General features: G+C 39.3%; 1 protein-coding gene across 1 annotated transcript in view; it reads left to right on the top strand.

Moving 5' to 3' along the window:
* PGCKA1 (PDCD10 and GCKIII kinases associated 1) overlaps positions 1 to 26,675 on the top strand; it is a 42,680-nt gene that overhangs the window by 5,627 nt on the left and 10,378 nt on the right. The window contains exons 2-4 of the mRNA XM_086747146.1: positions 12,079 to 12,128; positions 14,672 to 14,762; positions 17,523 to 17,577. The gene's annotated coding sequence lies outside the window, so the exon portion shown is untranslated. The remainder of the gene's footprint in view (positions 1 to 12,078; positions 12,129 to 14,671; positions 14,763 to 17,522; positions 17,578 to 26,675) is intronic.

Raw genomic sequence — 26,675 nt, 5'->3', positions numbered from 1 at the left:
ATCTATTTAGCTCAGAGCACATACTGTTACCCACATTTTGTGTGTGGGGGAAGGCCAGATTTGAGAAGCAAGGAGCTAAATCAGCCCCATGGCTCTGTGCAGGAGGCAGAATTTGAATCCAAGTCTCCCAAATGCTCTAAGAGCCAAATCTCCCTCTAGAGACTAACACCCTTTAAAAATTAAAGTGTCAATAACTTTCTTGTCATGGGGTAATACATCAGACTGGCCGATAAATAAAGTTCTAACACACAGGCAGCGGGTATTTGCTTTACGATAGAGCTACCTGAGACACACCATTTACAGCCGTGGCATAAACTCTTTGGAACAAGGAGTTCTGCTGGAAATGTCAGCCTGCTGTTAGCATACAGCATCATGAGCTATTTCACTGCTGAAACAGAGTCCCACAAGTCAGACTTAATTGTGCAATTTTCATTGATAATTTCAGTGAATACAGCCCATTCTTTTGCACAGGATTAAAAGGGGAAAAAAAAAAAAAGGATTACTAAACTGGCTTGATGCCAGACAACACTAAGTCTTTTAAGGCAATTAATACTTTTCTATAGCTTTCAAGTATTGTTCTACTGAGAGACTGTAAAAGGTTGCAAATACAATCAAGATAACCAATTCCATAATACAACAGAAATGCAGTTGTATTTCATTGCTATCTCACCATCACCATATCTTAGCCACATTTGGACCTTCTTAATGCATTGGTCAATACTTTGGGCTGCCTTGTGCTGAGAAATAATTCTTGTAATTTAACATAAAAACCTCTTTGCTCTTGTGCACAAAACTGTGGTGTTTAATCATTCCCTTAGTCACCTATCATCATGCAACGTCTGTGAAGGAAATTGGTTTAGAATAACCAAATGGAAAAGTTGACACGCACTCTAAACAGCTCTAGATTAAATTATCTCTATGCTTTACACACTAATCTAAGTGCTTTATTTAAAAGAAAATAAAAACCCTTTGAGTCAAAAAGAACTCATGCAAGTGAAAAAGTCATCACATAAAAGGGTCTTTATTAAGGTATTGCATCAGTCCTTTCTTGAAGATTTTTGAGTGTGATTGTGTTTTCTGTATTTTTCTGTTTTAAAAGGTTTGTTATCCACTTTCGTAGTACTTTGTAACTACAGCCCAAATAATCCTCTGCTTTTCTGCTCTCTGCTGACCATTCTTTATGTGAATGTTCAGGAACAATGAGGTAAAAATGCATCCTAGTATGCTTCCCACACTTGATATGTAGAAGCAGTAGCGTGTAGGGGGAGCATCTTGAGCAATGAAACTGGGGGAAAAGACACTCCCTCAAAAAGGATGAAGGAAAAATAAATGTATCAGGTGTATTAGTATCTTCCAGGCTATGTCTGATCTGAGATCTGATACAAATATAACCTGATAAAGAAACTGATGTACAAGGCTTATACTGTTGAGAAAGATTCCTATTTTTAGTGCACGTATTTGTATTTGATTCTTCTCAATCATCCCCATAGCTGACTGAGTCCAAGTAGTTCTACTTACAGGCTACAAGATCTTGTCAGAAATAACTGCTTGAGCCAGGCACACCATAGCTTCCATACCTTACCATTCACTGAAATACCAGATTCTAAACATTTGGTGCCCCTGCACACTAGGCATTTATCCAAATTGTGGACCACCAATATCTGACACAACTAACAATGTTAACATTTTGCTCAAAAAATAAACCAACTCTGCTCCCACAACATGTCAAATTATTCTGCTGAGGAAAGGATCTTCTTCAGGTCTCCCAAGACAAGCTACAATACTTATCTGGATTTCATGTTGTGATCCAATTAAAAAGCAAGAAGGATAAGAAATCCTGACAAAAGTGATAAAATTGATTTTACTGTTTCCATACAGAACAACTGGGTAAGGAAAGTTTGAGTTTGAAGTTGGTTTCTTTTTTAAGATGGGCAAGTCAAATTTTTCTTTCAAACTCACTGACTCATCTACGCCAAGTATATTGTTCTCCAGGCTCCATTTACTTCTTCCACACGATTCTTCTGTATATGTCTTCGCCCAAACACTGTGCCCTACCGACAGCCTTCTGATTCTCAGGCCTGCTAGCAGCCATGAATTTGTGCAGGAGGCCAAGCTATTCATTCATAGTGTTCTCTGTCAGTTTTCCCAGGAAAATATACTGGACAATGAATTCCTAGCACGTGCTTTGCGGGTCATACCCACTCTGGGTAGGATTCACTTTGGACTAGCAGTAACAAACCAAGGATGTAACTCTTGCAAATTCCAGCTATTTACAAACAGGTTTCAGTAACTTTTCTTTCTGTTTACATTCCAATTTGAAGATCCAGTTATAACTTGAAATCTTCCCAAAAGATTTTCCAGTTTGCCAGACACACAAAATACATTTTTTTTTTCCCTGTATAATCCTAAGTTTCCTTTGAAACAATGAAACTAACACTGCCTTTTTTTTTCCCTGTGGGTTCTGTTTGCACTTCAGGGAACTTAAGTGTCATATTTTCCCCCCAAACCTGTTGAGTTACCTTAGCCTTAACCTGTTAAGCTGCCAAACATGTTAAATTGCCTTTGTTGCACCATTTTTAAGTCTGTAAATCATTGATTCTTCTTAACCCTATGAAATTTTTTCCATTCTCTGTATCATTCCAGCTTGATGCAAAAAGACAAATCTGCAAAAAAAAAATTGTTTCATAAGACCAGTATCTGAGATGAGCCCCAGAAGCATGGCTTATTGCAAACCTGTGGTTTGCACTGCTGTAATATTTGCATTAAGTAAGTATTTGTTAGAATAAAGGAAACCTGACTGAATTTCTCTAGAGTACGTTTAGTGCAGATAATCCAGTAGTGGTATGCTCTCCATGCTACAGGGCTTTTATTGTTCAATATCCTGCCATGGAAGAACCTAGATTTTTATGTTCGACTCTTGACATGAAATAAAGTTAATCATAGACTGAGATTTTTTTTTGTTCAGTAAAACAGATTTTTTTTTCTAGCCTGTTCAATTCTACTTTATCTCACATTCCCACAGCTTGCAATATTCTGTCCACAGAGCTCACTGTGCAGTGTGTAGCTCACCTAGATACTGGCACAAATTCCCTAACCCAAGGACTAAGTCCATCAAAAGCCACCTGTTTTCTAGGTTTGGCCTTCTGTTTCCCAATCTGTGCAAGTCTCTATTGTTACCCTGCAGGATTTGTACTTTATTCAGGTTGTTTTGGCTTTTCTCATCTCCATGGCATCCCCAGTAAGGAGCATAACATCCAAAGATATCATAAAAAAAACCCCTCTGTGCTCCAGGAGATTCTTGAATAAGGGTTTCTTGAATAAGGCTGCTGGAAACTTTGCAAAAGAAATTATGTGAGTTAATATATTACCACCAAGAAAAAGCCATGCTACCTCTCACAAGCAAATTGAAAGGTTAATTCCATCAAGCCCTGCATATTCAGGAGTCCTTCATCCTCAAAACTGCCTCATCACACAGCTCCCTTAGCTCATTTGACAGAAGGAAAATTAAGCTTAAGTTGGCAAAGACCCCATTCATTTATGCCAATAAAATCCCACACAATTTGGAATTAATCAATAGCATAGAAATCCTGTCCCACCTACCACATGGAGCCCTGTGTCTAAAAATCTGCAGTCTCTCTCTAGGGTAGTGTTTGAAACAAGCCTGTTAGCAGAACTAGTTTCACTCTCCTCCCATGCCACCTTCCCACACAGAGATATCTTTCGCTACTTTCCTCCCATGGCAAAAATAACACACCTATATGGAAAATTACGACTAGAGCATCATAAAGCCTGGAAAAGCCTGGTATGAGAAAATCTTCTCCCCACTGAGCCAATGCACTTTTCTCCCATTAAGAACACTCTTATTTCTAGTTCAGCAAAAAAAAAAAACCAACACAAACACCACTTACCATTGTGTCAATGAACTCTTTTGAACGGCCAGGTAACAAAGTTACTGCCTGGGCTTCACCTTTCTTCTTTCTCCAGGCATCTATTTTGCTTTCCAGGAAGCCTAAAGATCTCTTCATGGAAGCAAAGATCGCAATTGATTGCCACAAAGCTTTCCATGAATGGCCTTTTGGAAGTATTCGGGTGCAATGCCTGGAAGACTCTGAGGTGTTTGTTATTCTTACCCAGCTCCCGTTATACTTCAGGGCTTTTTCCCCCTCTCTTTCTGCATAATTTCTCCATATAAAGATGCTGTAGGTGCTTTGCCTCCGAGTTACCTTCAGGATTTTGTGATATTTCCTTGTTTGCATTACAGCAGCATCCACAGGCACCAGAAGTGATAGAGGCCTCATTGCTCTGGCTGTCACAGAGACACCTAGTAAGACATACCCTGTTTAAACACAGATGAACTAGACAGTTCCAGACTGGACCCAGACTTCTGGCACCTGCTTACTTTAGGGGGAATAAGGAAGCATAACCCAATCCCACCTTGCTTATTAGTAAAGAATACACCATCCCTGAGAAATAAATGCTCTGGGTTTTAATCCCTTTGGATTTAGGAGGCACTTAACCACAGGTACCTGAAATCCCAAGTGATGGGTGACATCAGGAGGCTATTATACAATGTGTGGTGGCCACTGCCTCATGTGGCTTTGACAGCAGCAGGTTCTGGTTGTTGCCCTGTGCATGAAGTGGGTTTAGAGCTCACTCAGAGCAGCAGGGACTCTTCCAGGTCAAGGAAACACCAGGTTTGTGACCTTTCAGTTGCTTTGGACAATGTGGCTGTCAAGCTGCCTAGTTCAGACAGAAGGGTACCTGCCACAAGCATGCTACTGTCATTCCCAGTAACAGGACTCTAGACAGCTACACAGATTTTGTGGGGCAAAATCTTATATATAATAGGCACTAAATGCCACACATCTAGGTGGGGCCTTTGTGAATGGTTCTGCCATGATGTGGCACTCTACTGACGCTGGAGCTGGGACGGAGCCATGTCCCACGGGCTGCTTCTGCAGCCCACCCACCACTGGGGCAACAGCTGAGAGCACAGGTAGTGCCAACAGGAAAGCCACAAACAGACTGCTGGGTGTTAGTCAGGCCTTTTAATCACAAAGCTGTCCTCCCCAATCATTGCTCCACCCAAACCACACAGCTAATTGCCCTAGTATTAACGTTTTCCACTTGTTTCCTTCTTCTTTTGCTTTGCCAATGGAGACATCCTTTCCCTAAGCCCCAGCTCCCAAGGTTCCACAATTTTCATGTGTGTAAAACTTTCTACTACCTGAAAAAGTAAAAAAAAAATTAAAAAATAACATCAGGGGATCTTTCAAAATAGCTCGAGCTAGCCAAGCTTTGTTTCTTTTGCACAACATGATGCACAATATATTCCTTTCCACAGCAGTGAAGTTTCCACTCCCCTCTCACCACACAAGCTGCAGAAGAGCTGGCATTTTAAGACAATGTCACAACAGCGCAGGTGTTGCAAATTGAACAGCAGGCTTGTTTTGCCAACTCCCTTGTTGCTTTCTGACTATTAAATACCACCTGAATAAGGACAATCCTTTGTTAGAGAAAGAAAGGAAGAAATCAGCAGAGAGCTGTCTCTGTGCCCTCTCACCTCTGGGGAAAACCTCTCCCACCATTGCTGGAGGTTACCAGAGGCTGAGCTCAGAGCCAGTGCCCAAGGGGACACCTTTGAGACACCTCCAACTCCAGCTATCTTAGGACAATGCAACAGTTTCAGCGGGTATCAAGGCCTCTGGTTCACAGGCTCTTACCTTTTGGGCTCAGATTAAGCTCTAGCCACAGCAGACTGAGTTTTTTTGAGGACTTCTGTTCATTGTGAATCTTCAAATTCACTTTTTTTTTCTTTTGAATACATACAGCACAGCACAAGGAGCAGGTGAGAAAAGTGCCATCTCTTGGCAGCAGTTCAACATCACAGAAATTTAGTCGTGACAGGAAACTACCCCGCAAGTCACTCATATGTCAGTTTTGCTGGAAGAAAGTTTTGCTTCAGAGGAAATAAAAATATAAGCCTGATACATTTAAAGGATTTAAAGAGGTAATATCCCAGATAGCACAGTGTGAAAAAGCCTTCTTTTCTGTAAAGGACAAAAATATCTTATTTCTTCAGACACCTTCCTCACCTCCTCACAATGAGCCATGTAGACTGAAACTAGATCAGATAGCAGAAGGGTTAGGAAAGCACTGACTACATTTTTATGCAGATTTGCCAGTCCATCCTAGCTGAAATGAGTTCTGGTGTCTTTTTGACATGAACAAGGCAGGATTTGATAGAATCTAGTAGCTATCTGGGTCTCCATCAGCAACTCAACCACTTTCCTGTCACTTCACCATCTCATCTTACCAGCACTGTGACCCAAACTGGGAAAGAAGCTTAGTTCTTTGGAAATCAAACTGGCAGCCTGACAAGGAGCACAAGAACTAAGCCCTGATGGTTTTTTTTTGCCAGGGGTACAAGAACCTCAAAATTCTCTCAAATAGGGAAAGATCACCACAGAGATTATCCTATAAAGTTAAGGGGAAAATGGTCTTTTCACAGAGAATTTTAAATAGAAACTACAAAGAAAAATGTATGTTTTCTCAATTGGAACAAAGCTACATTCCTCATTGATCCTTATTACCACATGCCATTTGAAAAATATATACAGTAAATGTGAATGTCTCTAGATATCATTCTGGGAAGTGCTTATGGTGAACCACCATAACAAAAGACCTACAACCACTGTGGTGCAAGGGACAGCACAGACCTTTATGGGGTCATTTTTAGTTCCCATAGATCACTTAAGACCTCAAGTATAGGTGATTTGTAGAATAAAAAAAAAGCACTGTGTCAATATTTGCTTTGGGCATGCATAATGGAAGTCCAGGATTTTAATTTTAACTGATTCTAACATTAAAAAACTATGTTTTGTCAAAGCTAGGGAACTATTGATTCTGAGAATCAAATCACACAATCGAAGGACTGGTATCAGTCATACCTGATTACATTGCAGAAAAAGGAAGTCTTTGCTACAGATTTAACCATCCCCAGAAACTCCGAAAAATGTTATATACAGTATTTGTTAGTGTAAAATCAATTTCTTCTTTGCATTGACTTCTTAAAATCCCAGGAATACATAGAAATCATGCCAGTTAGTTAAGTTAAACCTACAACAGAAAAATAAATACCTGAATTTGAGACCTTCTTTATAGATGAAGTGATCAAAGACTACCAACAGTGAGGATGTCTCTCACCGTTTAAACTATCCCTTTGGTTTCAATCCTGCATATGCAGTTTGCATGTAAATACCAACACCTGGCAAACCCCAAGGAAGCCAATCTCACACCAGGGCACCGCAGAGGTCTCTTGGCACAGGAGATACAAGAATCTGGCCTGTGTTAAACACGACAGTGGTACTGCTTCAGCTGCAATACCATTGCTCAGAGCAGCTCATGGAAAGACCAGTGTGTACTACACATAGACCTCTAAAAAAAAGTGTGGTGTTGCACTGACATAGTTAAACTGAAGCCATTTTGTACATAACAATGATGTTATGTACAATTTAAAATTGGTTTCTCTTGATTAGTTCACTCTTGCTTCACAACAGTGTCGTTTCTGTGGGCAAACAAGGCTTCAGTCTTAAGTAGATGCTTGGACTGTCAGTCTCATAGGATAAGCAATTTTAAATTAAGGAATAGGTTGCAAGAAAAAAGTAATTTCATGCTTCAAAACCAACTTTTATTTATTGCAAAGGCTTGGAACCTAGAACAATCACTCCATAATCTTAGCCAAATGTTGATGTCATCAATGCATTCTAAAGCAGCTTTTAATTAAGTTAAATAAAGAAAACAGATGCTGCTGAAGAAACACCCAGTAAGAATTTCTGTTCCTAGATAAAACTGCTTTAAATGCATAACCAATTCTGCTGTGAGATGTGATGCATACGACTGAGTTTATAGGTGTTTAGTGAGAATTTTGTGCCATTTAGTATGTCACTGTGAGCAGACAGCACAAAGATAATGATATAAATATAGGAGTCTGGGCCTATAATCTCCACTTCTTCTAATTAAAAAAGTATATACATTGCATAAGTCATACCCAGTAGCATTTGCTCTGGGCTGCAATAGCATTTACTTTCCTTCTAAAAAGTTGCACCTGCCCAAATAAAAAAAAAAAAAAACCTTTTTCAGTTTTCTTAGCTCAGATGAGCATACGCACAAGACAACCACACAGGGAATATTTTCCGTATTTGAACTCTGTCAGTTAATGGTGCTGTAACCTAAGCCCCATCCAGGCTACAACGTGATCTTAAGAAAGTTAAATTGTATCACTGTGGAAATCTGTAGGAGAGAGAAGAAAATAAATTAGGTCAGTCTAATTGAATGGCAGTAGCTCGTCTGAAAACCACCTTTGCTGCCCATTTTGAAAGGGCATTAAAGACCACATTAGGGAAATGTTTTCATTTTCAAAATCATCATCGTCATTACTGCCTGCTTTGCTCAAAGGACTCACTGCTAATACATCCTCCTGAGCTTTTATTTGGCTGGAGGATGAAAATATTGCTATCATTAAAGCTAGAACTTTCAAATGGACCAGGAGAAGCTAGCTTCAGCAGGATTTTATGTGCCTTTTAGGCCCTTACAAGCACATTAAGGTTTATCAAATATATATATGCATGCACATAGCAAAAGTGATGGGGAAAACCTGCTTCCAAGTCTGTGTTTGCTAGCACTGAATATTCAAAATGTTACCTGAAGCACCTCTATTCCATATCAGTTTATTCTTCAATTGTGTCACTGTAATATTCACACAGTTATGAACTATAATGAACAAGTCCCACTCTGAAGTTGTGGCCTTAAAGGGTGCATATCTTATCCAAATGTGTAAGTGAATGCTAAGCACATCAGGATTCTTTAAACTACAAATCTACGTAATGACAATTATTTCAAATGTTGCAACAGAAGAGTCATGGTCAACTAATTATAGCTCAGAATATTTTGCTACTACATCTACTCGAAAAGAAAAATCATTCCTCAATGTTTCTCAATTTTTGTAGTCTTCAGCAAAATACATTTCTTACCTCTATTAGCACAATCTTTACCATGAAGCCATTTATATAAGTTAGTTTTTGACTGAATCTCTATCTTCTGACTGACAGGATTATACACATAATTTCTTTCCTCAAAGGATTTTTCTACTTATAGAATCAGTCTGCAATCTTCTCACTGTCTAAATTATAGCCCATGATTTAATGTCATTCATTCACACATCCTCAAAAATGTGAATGGAGGGAAATCCCATTCCTACAGGAGGTTCCCCATGGCTCTTTGCTGACAGAAGAGCTTATGAGCTTATGACAGTGCATTACACTCCTCGGAAACCTGCATAATTTTTGTAGCTAAATTAGATGTTTCGTTGTCACCACTGCCTGAAAATAGGCAGAGGTTGGGAGATGACTGGGTATCTGGGAATACTGCTTACAGAGCCAGGTCCTAAGCAAAATAGCTGGGGACAATGATTTACTTTTTCAGTCATCTCTACGTAAGACCCCAGAGTGTGCAGCACAGCTTTTACAGGAAGTTGTGCTAATGAAATCAAGTGATGAAGATTTTTTTCATGATAAAATGCTGCTAGGTATAGCTTCAATGATAATCTAAGAAATTATTAAAATCTTTTGATTAAAGCTGTTATATATAGACGAGAAAGCTAAAATATTTATTCTACAGTGAAATGAAAAAAATGTTCTCTTACAACAAACACAAAGACCCAGCGCGCCCATCACCCGGAGTCTGGTATTCTTTATGAACATTTCCCAGAATTACCAATGTCATGTCTGGCCAGGGAAGTTATAAGTGTGTTTAAATATTTAAACTTAGAATAAGAAGAAGCATTTTTTGACTGAAATTTGTTATGGATGTTCTTGTTTTGGCATGTGTGTTTAAAAACCAAGGATCATGGATCTTGTCAGAATATGAGCATGACAGGGAAAGGAAGAGAAGTCTGCGTATTTTGCCTGAATAAAATGTGCAGTGGCTTGCACTCTTAACACTCACTCTGAATCCTGAGTTCCAGATAAATATTCATAAATGCACTCACCACAGGTCTGATAATGTTCTGAAATTCTCCTTAAATCCTCAGACAGTGAGAGTTTTGGGGCAGGACCTAAGCAACAAACAAATGGAAAAAAAAATCCAACAAAAACCACAGAACTCACACTGTTAGTACAACATCACAGGGTGTAAGCAATCATAGGAGAGTCGATGCCATTTTGCACCTAAAGTTTCCAGGATGCTCTTACACCTGTAGGCCAGATGGGGAATATAAAGCAACATTCAACCATTTTTTTCAGCATTTTCAAGCTTATTTTGAGTATTTGAATAAAGCACCACTTTCCAATTTTCTTTACTTAAAGATTACCTCCACATCTCAGAGACATCCATGCTAACCAAAAAGACCCATCCATATAGAAGACCTCAAATAATGCTTTGAATAACTCTTCTAAAAAAGCTGCATTTCTCAGTATACATTTTTCAAAGTCCTCAAGCTGTCTAGACAGCAAAATCCTACACTGCACTGTAGACTAAAGGGAAAAGTGTAACCATCTTCTTATACAATATAAATACCAGGGAACATTCAATCAGATCAAAAAAAGGACCAGTTCAGAACGGAGCAAACAAAATTCTTCCTCCAGCATAACTAGTCTGGGTAATTGCTGCATATAAATCTGTTACAGAAGGAAAGAGCATAATGAGGTTTCCATAGAAAACAACAAACACTATCCAGCATCACAACAGTGAACATGACAAAATCAAATATAAGTTTTAAAACGTAAAAGTTTTAGGAGAATGTATGTCTTCAAAGTCAGAGACTTAAGCCATGCTTGATGTTATGTAAAAGCTGCAGAATACCAGCTCCTAACAGGGTATTTGTGCAACTTCTGCTCAGGTATCTGATGCTGACTACAGCACTGAACTGGGCTCTGATCCAGTCCGACAGTTTCTGTGTCTCATTACACATATTAAGATAGAATTAAAAATACAAGATAAATCAAAGAATGCAAAGATACTACTGATGATCCATTGCAGGGATAGTTTTAAAAAGAATAGGCTTTTTTTCCTTTTTTTTTTTTTAAAAAAAAAAAAAAGATTGGCAGGATAATTCTACTTGATTTTTTTTTCATATTATTATTAAATTCCCAATCATGGAAAACAGACAAAAACCCACTCTTTTTGTTTTCCCCTAGAGTCTTCTCCAGCAGCCACTATTAATGCTTTTGTTGAGCAGAACTCGGGTGGAACCAAGAAACCAGGAGCTAACCTGCTGCTCCTTTCTGGCTCTGATCAGGGTGTCCAAAGAACAAGGATTTGTTGCAGTCGTTGGCTTGCCACCTGCCTGAGGCATTCAGCTGTAGCTAGCACAATTAATGAGTAAATACACAATAACATTCGTATGTTTACAGCATCTGTGAAAGGTGTGCATCGGGCAATTTCTCTACTGTGTGTTTCCAGAGCAAGTCAAACCCATTAATTAAATTCACGCTCTTCTCCTGCCAAAAAAAAAGTAAAACCAGAGCTGATTTATGGGCACTGACAGCTGCAGGAATCAGGAGCTGGTTTTACTCACTCCCTCCCCTTAATTCATTTTTAAGCATCTGGGTAGGCTGATTTCTCAGATTCTGATCGTATGAAAGGCTGCATGTCCTCATCTTCTACAAAATAAGAAAAGGAAGCTGCTCCACGCAGAGCAGTCTGTCAGATTGCCATGGTTTCTCAGTGCTGGCTGAATAGTGTCTACAGGAATTAGACACCTGAACATCCCTGTGCCGAAGCAACTTGCAGGATGAAGCTGTAAAATGTCCCACTCATAAGACATTTCTTATCTAGCCGTTATTTTGCTTGTCCTGACAACAAAAACTTTAAAATGAAAAAGCCGTACCTGAGGAGCAATGTAATCTACTGCAACAACAACAAAAAAAAAAATTATCTTTTTAACAACAGACCCAGGGAACATGCCAGAAATACCACCTTCTAGAGGGAAGAGAAATGTCTCTGTATTGCCTCAGCACACAGTGATCTATGCAAATAGCCATATACAGCAATACACAGTATGTTCTTTTCTTCTTGTAGGTTCTTTAAACAGAAGACAGATTGCTAGCATTTTAGGCTGAAATCTGGAGGTAAGCAATCAGAACACATTTAACACTCAAGCTAAGAACAGGGAACTGTTAGAGAAGTGGAAAATTTTGGATGCTGAAATTTCAGCCTAGGCTGGTTTCTGGGAGATTTTTACTAATAAAGAACTATACAAACAGAGTCAAAGTATATTGACACGGCATCACCTGCCCAGCAGAGCCATATGCTGCTGTTGCAGACACTGCCAATAAAGATCAAAGCTTCCCATGTATTAACAAGCTAAACCTGGGTGCTACATGTTTCTTACCATGCTGTAGACCTGTATTGACCTCTACAGCGTGGAAGGTTGGGACAGATGAACTCTGGAGCTCCCTTTTAATCGATTATTTTATGATTCTGTATGACTCCTCATAAAACATAAGACAAATTTATTTTGTTGTGTTTCAGAGTCCAGGCAGCAGAAAGTCTGCTAGGAACAAGGATACTACCATCTAAAACAGCTCATGATCGTTAGTTGCCAGGAAGAAGTAGTACAGCATGGTTTACAAAAGTGGTGTAACAAACAGAACATAAAAATATCTCTTTCTGCCAGTGACCCAAAGGGGCCTCACTAAAAGAAAACTATAGGTAAGAACCTGTATCTGGACACAAATGGGCACATGATAATGGACTGCAAGATCAACTAAAAAAAGACAGCAGTATCCTAAGCTGCCTCAGCTAACGGAAAGGTGGTAATTCTCCAGAAATCTCTTGTAGATATTTGAATATACCACTTCTTACAGTCCAACACACCAGCAGTTTATTGTATTTTCAATTTATGGCAAAATAAGCAAAACTCAGTTCACACAGGTGATAACAGGAAGTTCAACCCGTTCATCCAGGAACTGGCAAGATCACAGAGCTCTTTCAGATGATTACTGTCTATTTGCAGCTGTGGATCAAGATCTCTCCTTTTGTCAGCTTGTTTTTACCACTCGGGAAACAACTTGGGCCTTTTCAGTTACTGATCAGGCTCTTCACAAATCAGGGAGATTGGTCAGATCTCAAAGATTTGTTAGCCAGTGTTCATTCCAGTGTTACCTGCTGCACGGTACCTCTGTTGCCCACTTGCATTCTTCACATCACTAGTGACAATATTCAATATTTACAAGGAGAGTGAAGACAAATTCAAGAACTAGCATAATGATAAATATATACAAAAACTCTTGAAAACCTTTTTGAACTCCAGAAAAATTGATAGTATAACTAACATCAACATGATTATATTTCCTAGGTGCTTTGTGTAAAGAAAAACTGACTATTCATTTCTCTTCCTCCTCAGTCCCCCCAACCAAAACAGCTAGTTACCTACATTTTTAATTCTCGTCATCCCTATAAAGCCTGAGGGAGAAGTGTGCAGTTTTACAGTTGAAAGATTATTTCTTCACTCCCAGTATTCATAGAAACAATTTAGGATTTTTAAATTCAGCTTTGCTTTCACAAAACTCCTCCCTTTCATGACCTTGCAACAAAATTTTAAAGGCTTTGATTCCACTCCTAGCAAGGTCAATCACAGTTTTACCATCAACATGCAGTGGGCCCATATTTTATACAGTGTCCCACATACAAAACACATCTCAGCTTGCCTTGCGCAAAGAACACATTAATGCAAACATAAATAAACAATTATAGTGAAACATATGGGTAGAAACACAAAGAATGCATGGAAATCAGAGGTTTCTTCCACTGAAATTTGAATTGAGATAAAGAGTTGAACTGACCAAAAAAGATCCCCAAAAAAGCTATTTGACAACAGAATTTGCAGCAAAGAAAGTATTTGAACAATACCACGAAAGCACACAAGAAGCAGGGCCGAGGCCATTAGAGAAGGGAAGGAAACTGTGAGGGGACTGCAAACCTCAGGGCATAAATTAAAACCACTGTTGATAGCTGAACATTTTCTGAAACTGTCAGGGACAGCATGGAGTTCTAATACTTTTGACCAAAGAAAAACAAGTAGTGTCTACAACCAATTGATCTTCAGATCAGCTTGGAAGACCAAGCTATGAATTCAGGAAAGAAAGAGTTAAACCCTGTATTGTTTGAGTAAAATATATGTTAGTTCTCTTTGATCTTCAGGGTGAGGGAGGCTCTTACGAAAACTGCTGGTCAACTTCACACATTATACAACACAGAAACTGTGTACGGTGCTTGAAAACTTCATGGTGGGAGCTCCTAATGGAACAGGACAACAGGTGGACTGGAGTGACAACTGCCGAGCCTGCGCAGAGGAAGCAGCACCCCCACACACACTTTGAGCAGAGCACAAATACAGTCTTAGAAAACAAAAACATAGAAAGAGATTAAACAGCAGCATTAGAAGGTAAATACAGAAATGACTGCTCAGTGTCCAAAAGGTCAATTTTGTCCATGCCAAAACACACGCAAGGTCTGAAGCATACCCTGGGTCTATGCCTAAGCAGGCTTAGGGTACCACATTTAGGTTCTGACTATATGACTTTGAGATAGCATGTTGTTCAGCAACTAAATGAAATGGAAAATGCAAATACGAGCTTCTGAGAGCCTAATGATTTTGTTTAAATTCCAGGTTATTTTGGAATGTGAAAACTACTTGCTGCTTGGATCCATGACAATCATGTAGATACTATACACTCGCTTTAACGATCTACACCAACATGGTAAGCCATATTCCAAAGACTGGGTCTCGGGTCACTCATAATTGTGTCGTGCAATAAGTTGGAGTGACTGAGTGTGTAAGGCTTCATGTTTCTGTCTCAAAAAGATTAATACAAAAAGTATTAAATGACATAAGGGAGCAGGATGTGGCAACATTCCTTGATTTACAAACACTGTTTTACACATCAGACAAGTATTAAGTTTCCCAGAATATCTCAAAAGGGATGTTGCTAAGCAAAGAGGATGGTAAAAAGAGTATTTAATTAAGATGTCTGAGTGTAATTCGCAGGACTAACAGCCATGTTCCAAACTATTACCAAGAAGAAGAGGAAAAAGCTCCAAATACAATGAAAAGGGGTTATTTTTAACTGAAGTTTAAGTACAAATATAGAATGGGGTATGCTTGATCGTGTCTGACACAGAGAAAATGAATTATTGGTTCAATTGAAAGCCAGCTTCTGCACATATTCTTCTGTTAAACATCCAGCGTTTGAGACTGAGTTTTCAGCACTCATTTTAACATTATAGGCAAACAGTTTTACTAATTCCTTGCTTTTCCTTTCCCTTAAAGAAAAAACACACCCTACTTTTGGGTCAAAAGTCAGTCACACACATCAGACACAAGTTCACAGTGAAATCAGTTATCACTTGACATGATATAATGGGTAAGCTTACAACTTACCAACAGCTATGACTCCCTTCAACTCTCCTTTCTGGCATTTTCATTTTAAATTTCCAGGGAAGTATAAAAACATATTTCCCAGAAGATTTAAAATAAACAAACAAAATTCAATTATAAATAAAAAGAAAACCCTATAGCTAACCTACTACTTAAAAATGTATTAAAGAGACAAAAGCAATTCACAGGAGATAAAAATGCACTGTAAGGTTTAGTTAGGCAGGCTACATCTTTTGCATTTATTAAATAAAATCTGCATCCTTTCACCATGTGGCAAGAGGCCATGGATTTTATTTTTCATTTTATTTTCATTGTACGCATTAATGTTTAGGCCATGGCTTATACAAAACAAATAAGGACATCAAGACAGAATTACACTGTAAGAAAGATTAATTACAGATTGGAACAAAAAATTAAATGGAAGAAGCTACTTGGTAATTAATAATGACAGCTGTATCAAATAAGAATAGAATTAAGGCAGAGACACAAGACAAAAAGTTGCAAAAGTTGCATAAAAATAGGAACACATGACCTTTAACAGATGCACAGAAACATTCTCAACCCTTTGCAACAGTATAAGATTGAATAGGGCCATGAATCTCCAAAGTGCTGCACAAACATTAAGCTCTGAGAAGGATATGACCTTGTCTTGTATGCCACCATTTAAGTGACTTGCTGTAGGGCAATGGAGCAAAGCAACGAATCAAGGGTTCCCAGGCTGACCTTAGCGATGAGTGACATCAGATATCTGGGCCACCTCAATTTGCATTTAGTTTTCAGTCATATTTCAGGCTTTTAATAGAAAATCTTCTAAGCATGACCTATGGGTTAGACACTATGCATTGTTGTCGCCTTGACTTTGTAGGCCAACAGCAACCATGAAACTACCTGTGCAGCCACAGGTACTTTTCAAATCCTGAAACCTAGCAGAGACACTTTATGAAAACTTTTCAGAGTTTACCCATCAATTCTGAAAAGTATAGTTGCAAGGAATATGTATGTAAAGACAGCATAGCAAAACCAGCAGCAACAGCAATGACCATGAAATTGCCTTGTACTGTCCCTCTCCAGCCCCATTATCTATGGATGCTGAATTCAGGAACAAACTGCCTTGGCTTAGATCCTAGGAGAGCTCTGCTGAAAGGGATCTCAAGGCCAGTGAAAACCTCACTCTCTTACAAGAAAAGCCTTGCAGGTTTCAAGAATGGTGCAAGCACAACTCTGTCTGGATTTGTGGCTTGTCATGTAAGAGATTTTTCAAGTTATTGTCACTCAAGCAGAGAGATGCTGAGAACGAAAGAAAGCACGTGGCCCAAATTTTAAAATCCACAGCAAAATACACGACTCGTTTCACAGAAATAAGCTCAACTTGGTGATTAATATTCATTACAGTTTTGCATGCACACACAGATCCACATAGGCATATGCCCACATTCCACTCACCATAAGGAATACAGAAAATATTAATATTTTTAAAGGAGAAAAGGCATCTGCATTGTTTCATTCTATCATCTCATGAATTTATCTGTCTCTCTGTAAATTCTTAATACAAAACATTTTGCTGAATTTTCCATTTAGCCTGGAGCACATATATTTGAAAGACCAATAGCTTTACCGATACCTAGAATCATAAATGCCAGAGGCATTTCTTAAGTTTGAAAGTTTGTGAAAAACTGAAGGGGAAAATTCTGACAAGCACACAGCAAAGGTAAAGTTTTAGCTGATACTATAAATATCCTGGCTCCCAGCAAAGTAAAACAAAATCCCATAATACTGCATATTTGAAAATTTTCTAATTTTATTGTTGTTGTTTAAACACTTCACATGAGTCCTAATCCACTGTAGCAGGCAAGCTCATGCTCACTTTAAGCAGGTTAGCATTCCAGTTCAGCTCAAGGGGATGAGCATACTACTCAAGTGGTTTGTTTGATCATTATCTAAATTAAAAATTCACAATGACACGAAGAGGAGGTTGTTATATTTCCACGTTGTTTGCAGTAGGCAGCCTGTGCCTCAGAGTATCCTTCTTACTTGTGTGGGCACATGAAGAAACCACTCACAAAGTGTTGTTTTGCTATTGTAGGATCAACATATTTAAGCCAAACCTTTCAAGCAATCGATGGAGTACAATCTGAAAGGTAGGATTATTAATTTTTTTTTCTCCTTATGTAGGTTTAACACTTAATGGCCATTCACTATTGTAACACCAGCACTCCACAACGGAGAATATCACTGGATTATTTTTCTCTCTGTGGAAGGAGAAAATGTGGAAATGCAGGCAAATGGTACAGGAAGAACAAGCTAAGGCAAGGAGGGGAAAGAAAGAGGGGGATCTGGGGAAGGAGAACAAATTGGAAAACATAAGGATTGATTTGGCTGGAGAGGGAGAGCACGCTGACTTCTGACAATTCCCTTACAAAGAGCTGCAGGTTATTCCATTAAATGGTCAAATGCAATATCCTGACAATTTTAAGAAAGCTCCTTGATCCACTTGTTGTTTGGGGTTTTGTACAGAAGAGAATCACTGACTCATACTAACTGCTTACGGCTTTATCCAATTTTCTTTGTATTGAGGGAGGCTGACGTTCTAAGCAGTACAACACCACCACTACAATACCTGCCACTAGCAATATTTCAGATGAAATAAACAAAATCAGAAGCATTTGAAATATTCAGGGCAAGATGATTTTTGGGGACACAAAGCTACAACTGAATACCACAGCTGAGATCACAAATCCTACCTGACCTCAATCCTGCCTAAAGGCATATACACAAAAAAAAATCCAGTATCTATTTGAAGCAATCTCCATAGACATCCAACCCTACTTTCAGAATATTGCTCACTTAAATAAAAATGTATAGCATACTTAAAGGATAAACACCTGCTAAACCCCAGCAGTGTCTCTTCAATGACCACCTCCAAAAACTCAACAGGGAAAAAAAGCATAAAACCAACCAAAGAAGCACTGAGCCTATCCACAAAACTGATGTGGAAACAAAAAAAAAGAAGTTTTCAATAAGCTAGAACGCCAAAATAACATGAGTTAACTTGTATCATTTAGTGCACTTACAATTAATTGTTGTTTTCATAGGATTTATTATTTTAACTTACAAGAATTTCACAACATCTAAAACATGAGGTCTCCGCCTTCTCTCCTTTTCTATCTTCCATTGTTCACAAAGTGTTTCCCAGATCACCTAAAGATTCAAAGTATTTAAACAGCATTTTTAAGAGGTTCTGCTATCTATAACCCCAAATTGCTGCAGAAGGAATTTTTTTTTTTTCTGGGGTTTTGCTGCTGCACAGAACTCACAGGCAAACACAAGAGGCAACAGCTTCCAGCAGATGAAGGATCAACAAAGAGCTGGATTTCATAGCAGTGCACAGTGTGCTGCTATGCTGCAAGCTACTGGCAGCTATGTGACGGTGTACATGGCACAATTGCATGAAGTAGCTGGGAACCAGTTTGGCTTGCCAACTTTTTCCCACAGACTTCATCCTGTGGCAGTAGGCTGTAGCCTTCATGCTCACTGTCTGATATTTGCATTTTCCTAATGTCCCAAGTAGAATTTCTCCTTTATATCAGCATCTACAAAACTGCTATAATAAAAATGAAATTATCCCAGGAGGCTACAAAAACAGTCTTTATATATATTAATATTATATTTATATAGAAGTAGAACTTCATTTGAGAAACAATCCACATCTATGTTTAAGCAGGCTCATAGTCTGCAGCTGATTCTGCAAATGGAAGTCTAAGGAAAAGTGACTTCTGAGCCACGAGATGTAAAACAAGCAGCTCCATAGCCAGTTGTGCTGGCATACAAAATTAAAGTCCAAGGATTTGTTTGCTTTCCTGTCAGTACTGCAAAAAAAAAACGAACTGTGCAGTTTCTGGCTTGTTCAGCCCCAAAGCAATAAATATTCTGAAAGGCAGATTCTGTTCTTATTTGCATTCTCCTGGTCCCATCTGGTAAGGGTGCAGGAAACTAAGGCTACATCATAGCCAGGAGAGAATCTGCTTTGTATTCACATTGCCACATGGATCCTGCATTGCTACAGAGTCTTAGGGACTGCCATACCAGTTCAAACCAGTGACCTGAGTGACCAGTGATTCTCCAATTTTCAGCTCAGTACCTGAGTTCAGTGCTACTTCATGTTTAAGTCACACACAGGTATTGAGATCCCCCAGCCATGCCTTATTATTAGGCACTCTAATTCATCAGTTTGCTCAGTAGCATCTCACACATGGCCAAAAAGGGACATAGCCAAAAGTAAATCTGCCAAGGGCTGGATGCAACTGCAGACCCTGACATATTGTTGTTTTCTTCAAATGTATCTTTCTGACCTCAGCATCTGCCCTTCCTCAAATTCAGCTAAAATTTCAATCTAATCTTTCACCAGGTACAGCAACATCTTTCAGCTACTGCTATCTTTAACAAATGTCTTTGACCTCTCAGCAACTGTTGAATTTTCTGTCCTCAGAATTTACCGAAGCCTTTAATATATTGATGGATCAAGCAGCACGCTTCTGTCCTGTCTCTCTACTCTTTGAGACCTAAACTTATCAAGTCCTGTAAAGTTATTACATCCTTCTTCATTACCTCATCTTTCATCCAAAAGTTGAAATCTCACTTCTTCAGCTAGCCCTGTAGACAGAACTGGAAGCATCTGTAAGAAAGCCTTCAGTTTTTCTCATTTATGTAATATTTTAAAGATAGGTCTCAGAGACCCACTGGGGCAAACAAAAAAAAAATAATCAGATTTGGAATTGTATGTAGTTTTTATGCCAAGAAAATGGTTCAAACTGTTAGGAAAAAGAAAGTGTCAAAAACAGTAACATACCTATAAAAACATCAATGTTTCCAGTGAAACAGACAACTAGTCAGAAATTGGTCAATGGAGGGACTTCTCAATTTTTTTTTTTAAGTAAACCAAAATGTCTCCCCTTATTTCAGTGTACGACTGTTTCTCACACAGAATATGGATGCACCCACTGTAAAAGGCTCATGGTCTTCAGGATGCTAAGACCAGGCTGCTGAACAGGGTTGAAATTACAGAATATCACTGAAACACAATTCTACAATGTTTGTAGAAATGCAACCTTACAACATAACCTGCCATGTCATTTCTTTATCACAAAGATCACGGCAGACAAATGATAAGCCACTTCCTCCAGCTGAATCTGAGCTGTCCTGCAAGACTGGACAAATGAGGCAAATGAGCCACACTTTTCTCTTGAAAACATTCACTACATCATATATATGACGCACATGAAGTCTCCACTGTCCTCAGGGAAGAAAGGCACAAATCAACGGCCAATGCTCGGTTTCTACCCGTACACTGCTGTGCCAGTGGGATTCTCTGCAATGTAACACCTAGCTAGCAGAAAAAGCAGTTACCCATATGGACAACCTGTCCTCAGACCCTATTCAGGCTTCCATTTCACTAAGTCCAGGACAATCTATTGTATATCACATGGATGACATGGATGTATATCATCCAGTCAAACAGAGTCTTTTAAGTAGAATCAAGAATATAGGGCATTTTAAAAGATTTCTTATTCCAACTCCATTATTAATTGTGGTTACTCTAATACTTTTAGCGTCCTGATGACACTTCAGTGAATTTTAAGCGCAAACTGAAAGTGCACTCTCTGAAGTCTGCAGACATCGCATTTCCACCCAGGTATCTAGCTGCCTAAGCTGTTTTGATGGACATACCAGAGCTCCAACCATCTTGACAGGTCTCAGCAAAATATCTCTGCCAATTCTCATCTGGAAATTGTAAAATAAGCAGACTATTTGTATTAGGAATCAGGAAAGGCTGTTCAGGTAAATACATGATAGAACAGGGAGTCCAAGTTAAAAATAAGGATTTATAATCAAATATCCACGTGTCAAAGCCAGGATGGACAAGGCACTTCGCTGGATACACAGCCAAGTCTGCTGAGAGCTTATGAACTCCTTGCCCTAGGGTGTGACTGTACCAGATTTCCCATGGCCTGAAACCACATGGTGTTGCTGAGGTTCCAAAGCCTGGCCACATCTCTCACAGACTTAGAGCACAATGTTCAACCTAAAACACAGCGGCCACAGCAATTTCCAGCCAAAACCACAGGGGAGGCGGTGATAATTTTAATAGTATTCAAAGGGTTAGAGAATTCCCTCATGAATTAGAAGTCCTGGTGTAGTTTGACTCTCCGCCTCAAAGCCATGTCTCGCAGCTGACCAAGTCACATCCTTGATGGCATGCTGTGAAGAAGGCTGCTGAAGCCTGCCACTGGGAAAAGGAGCTGTTCCAGGCAAAGTGTAAGCAAAGGATCCTGTGAATTGTAGCCCTGTGGCAGCACTATCTCAGCCCCTGATGCTAGGGCTCTTTCTATTTAAGTGCTTTAAAAAGACACTGGATACAACCAAGGTTTTTCAGACCAAGAGTTGGAACCCAAGAATCCATTCTCCAAAGTGCAAAGTCGCACAAGGTCACAAAGAGACACTTTAACCTCCTGAGAGAGGTGAGATTTCAGATACAGTCCCTCTTTGTTACACAAAAAAAAAATTGCTATAGCTATTTTGAGGTTCCAGCTGTGTTCCCAAACACAGATCCCTACTTGGGCCTAGTCTAACAGAATTACTGAATTTAATATAGTGTCTCTGTTGATACCTTCTTTCACAAGTACATGACCATCTGCTTATCATACCCATTTTTTTGCCTTGTCACACATTTAGACCATGCATCGCTTGGGAAGGAGTGCATTTCTACATTTGCCTCTGCACAATACGGAGCTAAGCAAGACTCAGGGTTTTAGGCCCCACTAGAGTACACGCTATTATATTTCATAGGATTAACAATTTTAAAAGACAGGAAATATAAACTTCAGTAACTTAAACACCAAATAGTGATCTAAGTTTGGGAAGACCAGATGTAGGGAATAAGCTTGGCTGAAGACCAAATGAGTGTTTTTTATGCTACAAGCTATATTTGTTTTTCATTTGTGCAAACTGCATAACGATTGTGAGAGTTTTACCCTTTGCCCCGGTCTTCCTTTTAATCATCAAAAATAAAACAAACATTTTGTATGGTAAATAATGGGAGTAGGGAAATGCTCTGTGACCTAGTGCTGAGTGACGAGGAACTAGTCAGAGAGAATGCATTTCCTCTTAAATATCTTATAAATATTTAAAATCAATTGCAAAGAGCATAACAGGAAAAAAAGGACACATTCAGATCACCTCTAAGTTGTAGCCCATGTGCGCTCTAGGGCAGGTACTCCACTGCGGTAACAAACGCCCCACAAAAGGGTTCACCTTGCCTGGAACCTGGCCTTACTTTCTCAGAGGTACTTACAAAAAAAAGCCTACAGCTACCAGAGAGATTAGTCAGTGAATGAAATAGTACAAGAATGGCTTTAAAATAAAAAACATTGGCAGAGTGGAAAGAAGAAGCTATGATGAGAATAAAACATGAGACTTCATATACTGACTGATACTGTCAGGAAGCCACTAGGGATAAGTGGGAGATCTGGCTGACCTTACTGGTTTGGAAAGGACATTTTTGAGGAGGAGCTAGCAGGACTTAACCTAGCTATGCATATTATTACATTTTTTGGAAGATCAGCTTAGGTAATAACCCACAGTTACAACTCAAAACAAAACACCTTTTGTAAAACTGATAGCATCTACTTTTCATTACCTTCCCCTTCTGCCAGCACACCTGCAAACACGTGCAGCTGTGCTCAGGCTGCACTGGCAACACTCGAGCTTCCCTGCCTTGAGACCTGCCTGCCACTGCAGCGCAGTTTGGCGCAAAAGAGCTGCGTGAAAAAGCAAGAACGTGAAGGGGCAAGGTAGGGGCAGAAATACCATCAGGATCTGATGAAAACATAGCTAGATGCCTGGAGGCACAGGGAGAGAGCAGCTGTAAAGAAGGGGAGCAGTTTCTCATGTTGCATTTGCTTCAATTCAGGTGCTCCTCGTTTCAGGTAAAGTATTTATACTGGCATGGAACAACTGGCAGGTATTGCCATTGCCAACTATACTGGCACAGTTTCTTGGTATTGCAACTACACATATGTAAAATAATTAGCATATATTTTTCTACTATCAGCAAAATCAGGCTAGACTTGACCTTTTTTCAGCTCTTTGAGTGAGAATACAAATGTATTTCCATTACTCTGAGCATCCTGACTGCCAGAGTCGCTTCTCATCAGATTGTAGCCAGACATCACGCTGGCAGGATGCTTTTCCCCAGTGTTAAGAAATGCCACAGCACGCACCCACAATTAGGGGACATAATTGACTCCTGCACAGCAGACACACCTCTCAGCTAGGAGACTGCACTCTCCCTTGGATGCTGTTATGAATAATCCAAAGACATAATAAGCAGTTTGTACTATTTCATGTACATAGTAATTAGTGTTGACTGCTAACGTTGTGATCCTGGGACAAAGAGCACAGTAAGTGCAGGTTTTTTTCAATTATTATTGTACATTTCCTGGATAAACACTTGATACCTGCATACATTTTCAGATGACACCACACAGATAGAGGTTAAAATAATGATAACATTATTCCCAGTGGTTATTTGGTGACTAGGCCATAGTCTGGTGATTAGCTGATGCTCTATTGATGGTTCATCAGGCAAGCATAGTGTTTTTTATTTGGGTGTTTGACTTTGCTCAATCACTTTGCTCCATAATCTCCTGAAAACTATGGGATTAATCTAATTAGAAACAATTCTGTTTAAGTGTCACTTGGTTTGCTTTTCCCCTTGCTATGACTGCTCGCATACCTTTGTTATTTAAGGATTCTGTTATCTTGTCATGTGTTACCTTGCTGAAGCAAAAACATATTGTGATATCAGAGCTACCTCCTAACAAAAGAATTACTCCATGTCAGAATACAAAACATCAAAGTTTATGAAGCCACAACTGAGTGAGTCCTAAAAATTCCCAGATAACAAGCAAGACATGCTTCTGAGGCATGAAAATCTCCAGATTTTGATACCTGCCCTGGTTAAAGTCACTTTTCTCCCTTGAAAAAACTACGAGTGTAAATTAGTTTCATGGCTTCACTGACAAGAAGCATAAATTACACTCTTAAGTCCCCACACACAAAACCAACCCCAAACTTCATGCCTTGAATAGCATACAGAATACATCAAATTCTTCCCTCACTGAAACAAACAGCCATTGTCTGTATAGAGCGCCAGTGTGTAATATCACACAAAAGTTTGACACTTCAGTCACGGAAGCACATAAAGAATCAGGCCACTGCTCAAATAACATACAATTGATGGGCTCAATTCAGCCTGGCCAGAGAGAAAAACGGGGAAGAATCATCTTAAAAAAATATATAAATATTATTCTCAACAGCTAAAGATAGTGTAAGGATTATTTGCATTCATGCAATGATGATACTTATCTGTGGAAAAACAGGGGATCTGATTTGAAAAGAAACAAGCAAAGAGTGACAATGGGAGTCAAATATCGAAAGCTGACTGCTGTAAGTCACCACTGTCATTAGGCTGTGGCTGAAGAAGTTTTATACACATCTTTGATGTGTCCCTCTGTGTCAACTTCTCTTATCTTCACAGTTAGCTGTACTAAAGATGTGTGCAAACCATTCAGTGGACAAATAAGGCCTCAGTAGAGAATAAAAGTGGCTGGTAGACCTGTGCAGCTCCACAGCTTTATTTGTAAAGTAAATTAAAAGAGCACATTTGAGGCGGAGGAGTAATGAGAGGAAGGACAGGCAATGATAACCTTGGCAATAACATTGTGCTGGCAGGATAGCATAAGGCTGTTTCTGGCAAACACTCTCACACCCCTTATTGCCAAATATAGAGCCTGCCTCCCTCCAAATAGGCGAATAAACCTAGCTGCACCAGGAAAAACACTTGCACTGTTCACTTTTCTTGCACAGCAATGCAGGCAGTAGGGACTGCAGGGTGACTTGGAGTGAATCCACAGGTCATACTCCATCAGCGGGACGGCACAGCCGGGTATTCTCACTAAGGCTGGACTGCAAGATGGCAGTGTGGAAATGACTCTTCAGTGCTGCACTTTAAGAAAGTGTGAACAAAGAGACTGAAGTCAATACGGCTACAGAAAAAATGACAAACAAAAATAGTCCACAAGGTAGGACCAGCTTCCTATGAAGGAGTACGTTATGGTACTTCTTCAGATTAGTTCATTTATTTTAGATTATATATGACAATTCAGTTGTTCCCTGGACCATTTTAAAAACAAATTTCTAGACTAAGATTCAGTCAGTAAAAATGAAAGTAGATAGATTTTAGTTCAGCTTTAAGTACTGATCCAGTGCAGAGTTAAGTACAGACTAGTTATAAAATCGTTGCCTCTATAAGAGCTACACTAAGACAAGAGTTGCCAAAGATTCTGGAGACCCAATGAAAAAGATCAGGCATTCTACACCACTTCAATTTGCACAATATTTTTGGTTCTCACCTATATGCTAAATGTGACTGTTCCAGACAAACTAGGTTGTAACTTTCAGGTACAGGAGTAGAACTGATCCAGAGTTTTGTGTTTTCAGAAGACATTTATCTGTCAGCTCCGAATGTTTTATCTGCAGTGTTAGTCTCCATAGAGTATTAGCAGGAAAGGATTCTGGGCCCAGGATGGTTGTTCTGTTTTTTTTTTTTCCTCTCTCTATTTGGAGGTCCTCTGGCCTCAGAATAGTGACTAAGGTCAGGAAAAAACCCACAAGATTTGAAGCGTTCTCTGTATTTTAAGCAAAGTGGGACAGTTCTTACAGATTATATTTATCCAATAGCAGTGATCAGCACAGTGCATGGCTAATGTCCCTGCTCTTTCTTTTCCCCATTATCCCCTCTCTTCCTCTACCACAGACTGGTGATTTTTTCTACTGTATGTTTATTAGTTTTCTAAATTTCTAAAGATAGTTCTCAGCTCTACCATCTGTCCCACAATCTTTCTGTGCTTCTGGATCTGTCATCCAGATCAATTGTTCCTCTGCCTCCACCCCTCAGTAACACACTGCACTTCCCTCCTCCAACCTAGCCACAACTGACCCTTTCTCAGACCTTGGCACATGCTGAGGACAGCCTCCGAAATCTTCTGAGAGGTGTGAATGCCTACTCGGCACAGAAAACAAACCACCTCTCAACTAAGAGAAGCTTGCCAAGTCCTAAAGCTCTCTAAGGTTATTCCCACTCCAAATTCTTTATATTCCCTCTGTACATATTTCTCTG

The sequence above is a fragment of the Chlamydotis macqueenii genome, chromosome 4, assembly GCF_036417535.1.
Source record: "Chlamydotis macqueenii isolate bChlMac1 chromosome 4, bChlMac1.mat, whole genome shotgun sequence".
Taxonomy (NCBI): domain Eukaryota; kingdom Metazoa; phylum Chordata; class Aves; order Otidiformes; family Otididae; genus Chlamydotis; species Chlamydotis macqueenii.
The sequence above is the reverse complement of the archived record's forward strand: the minus strand, read 5'-3'. Positions and strand labels throughout refer to the sequence as shown.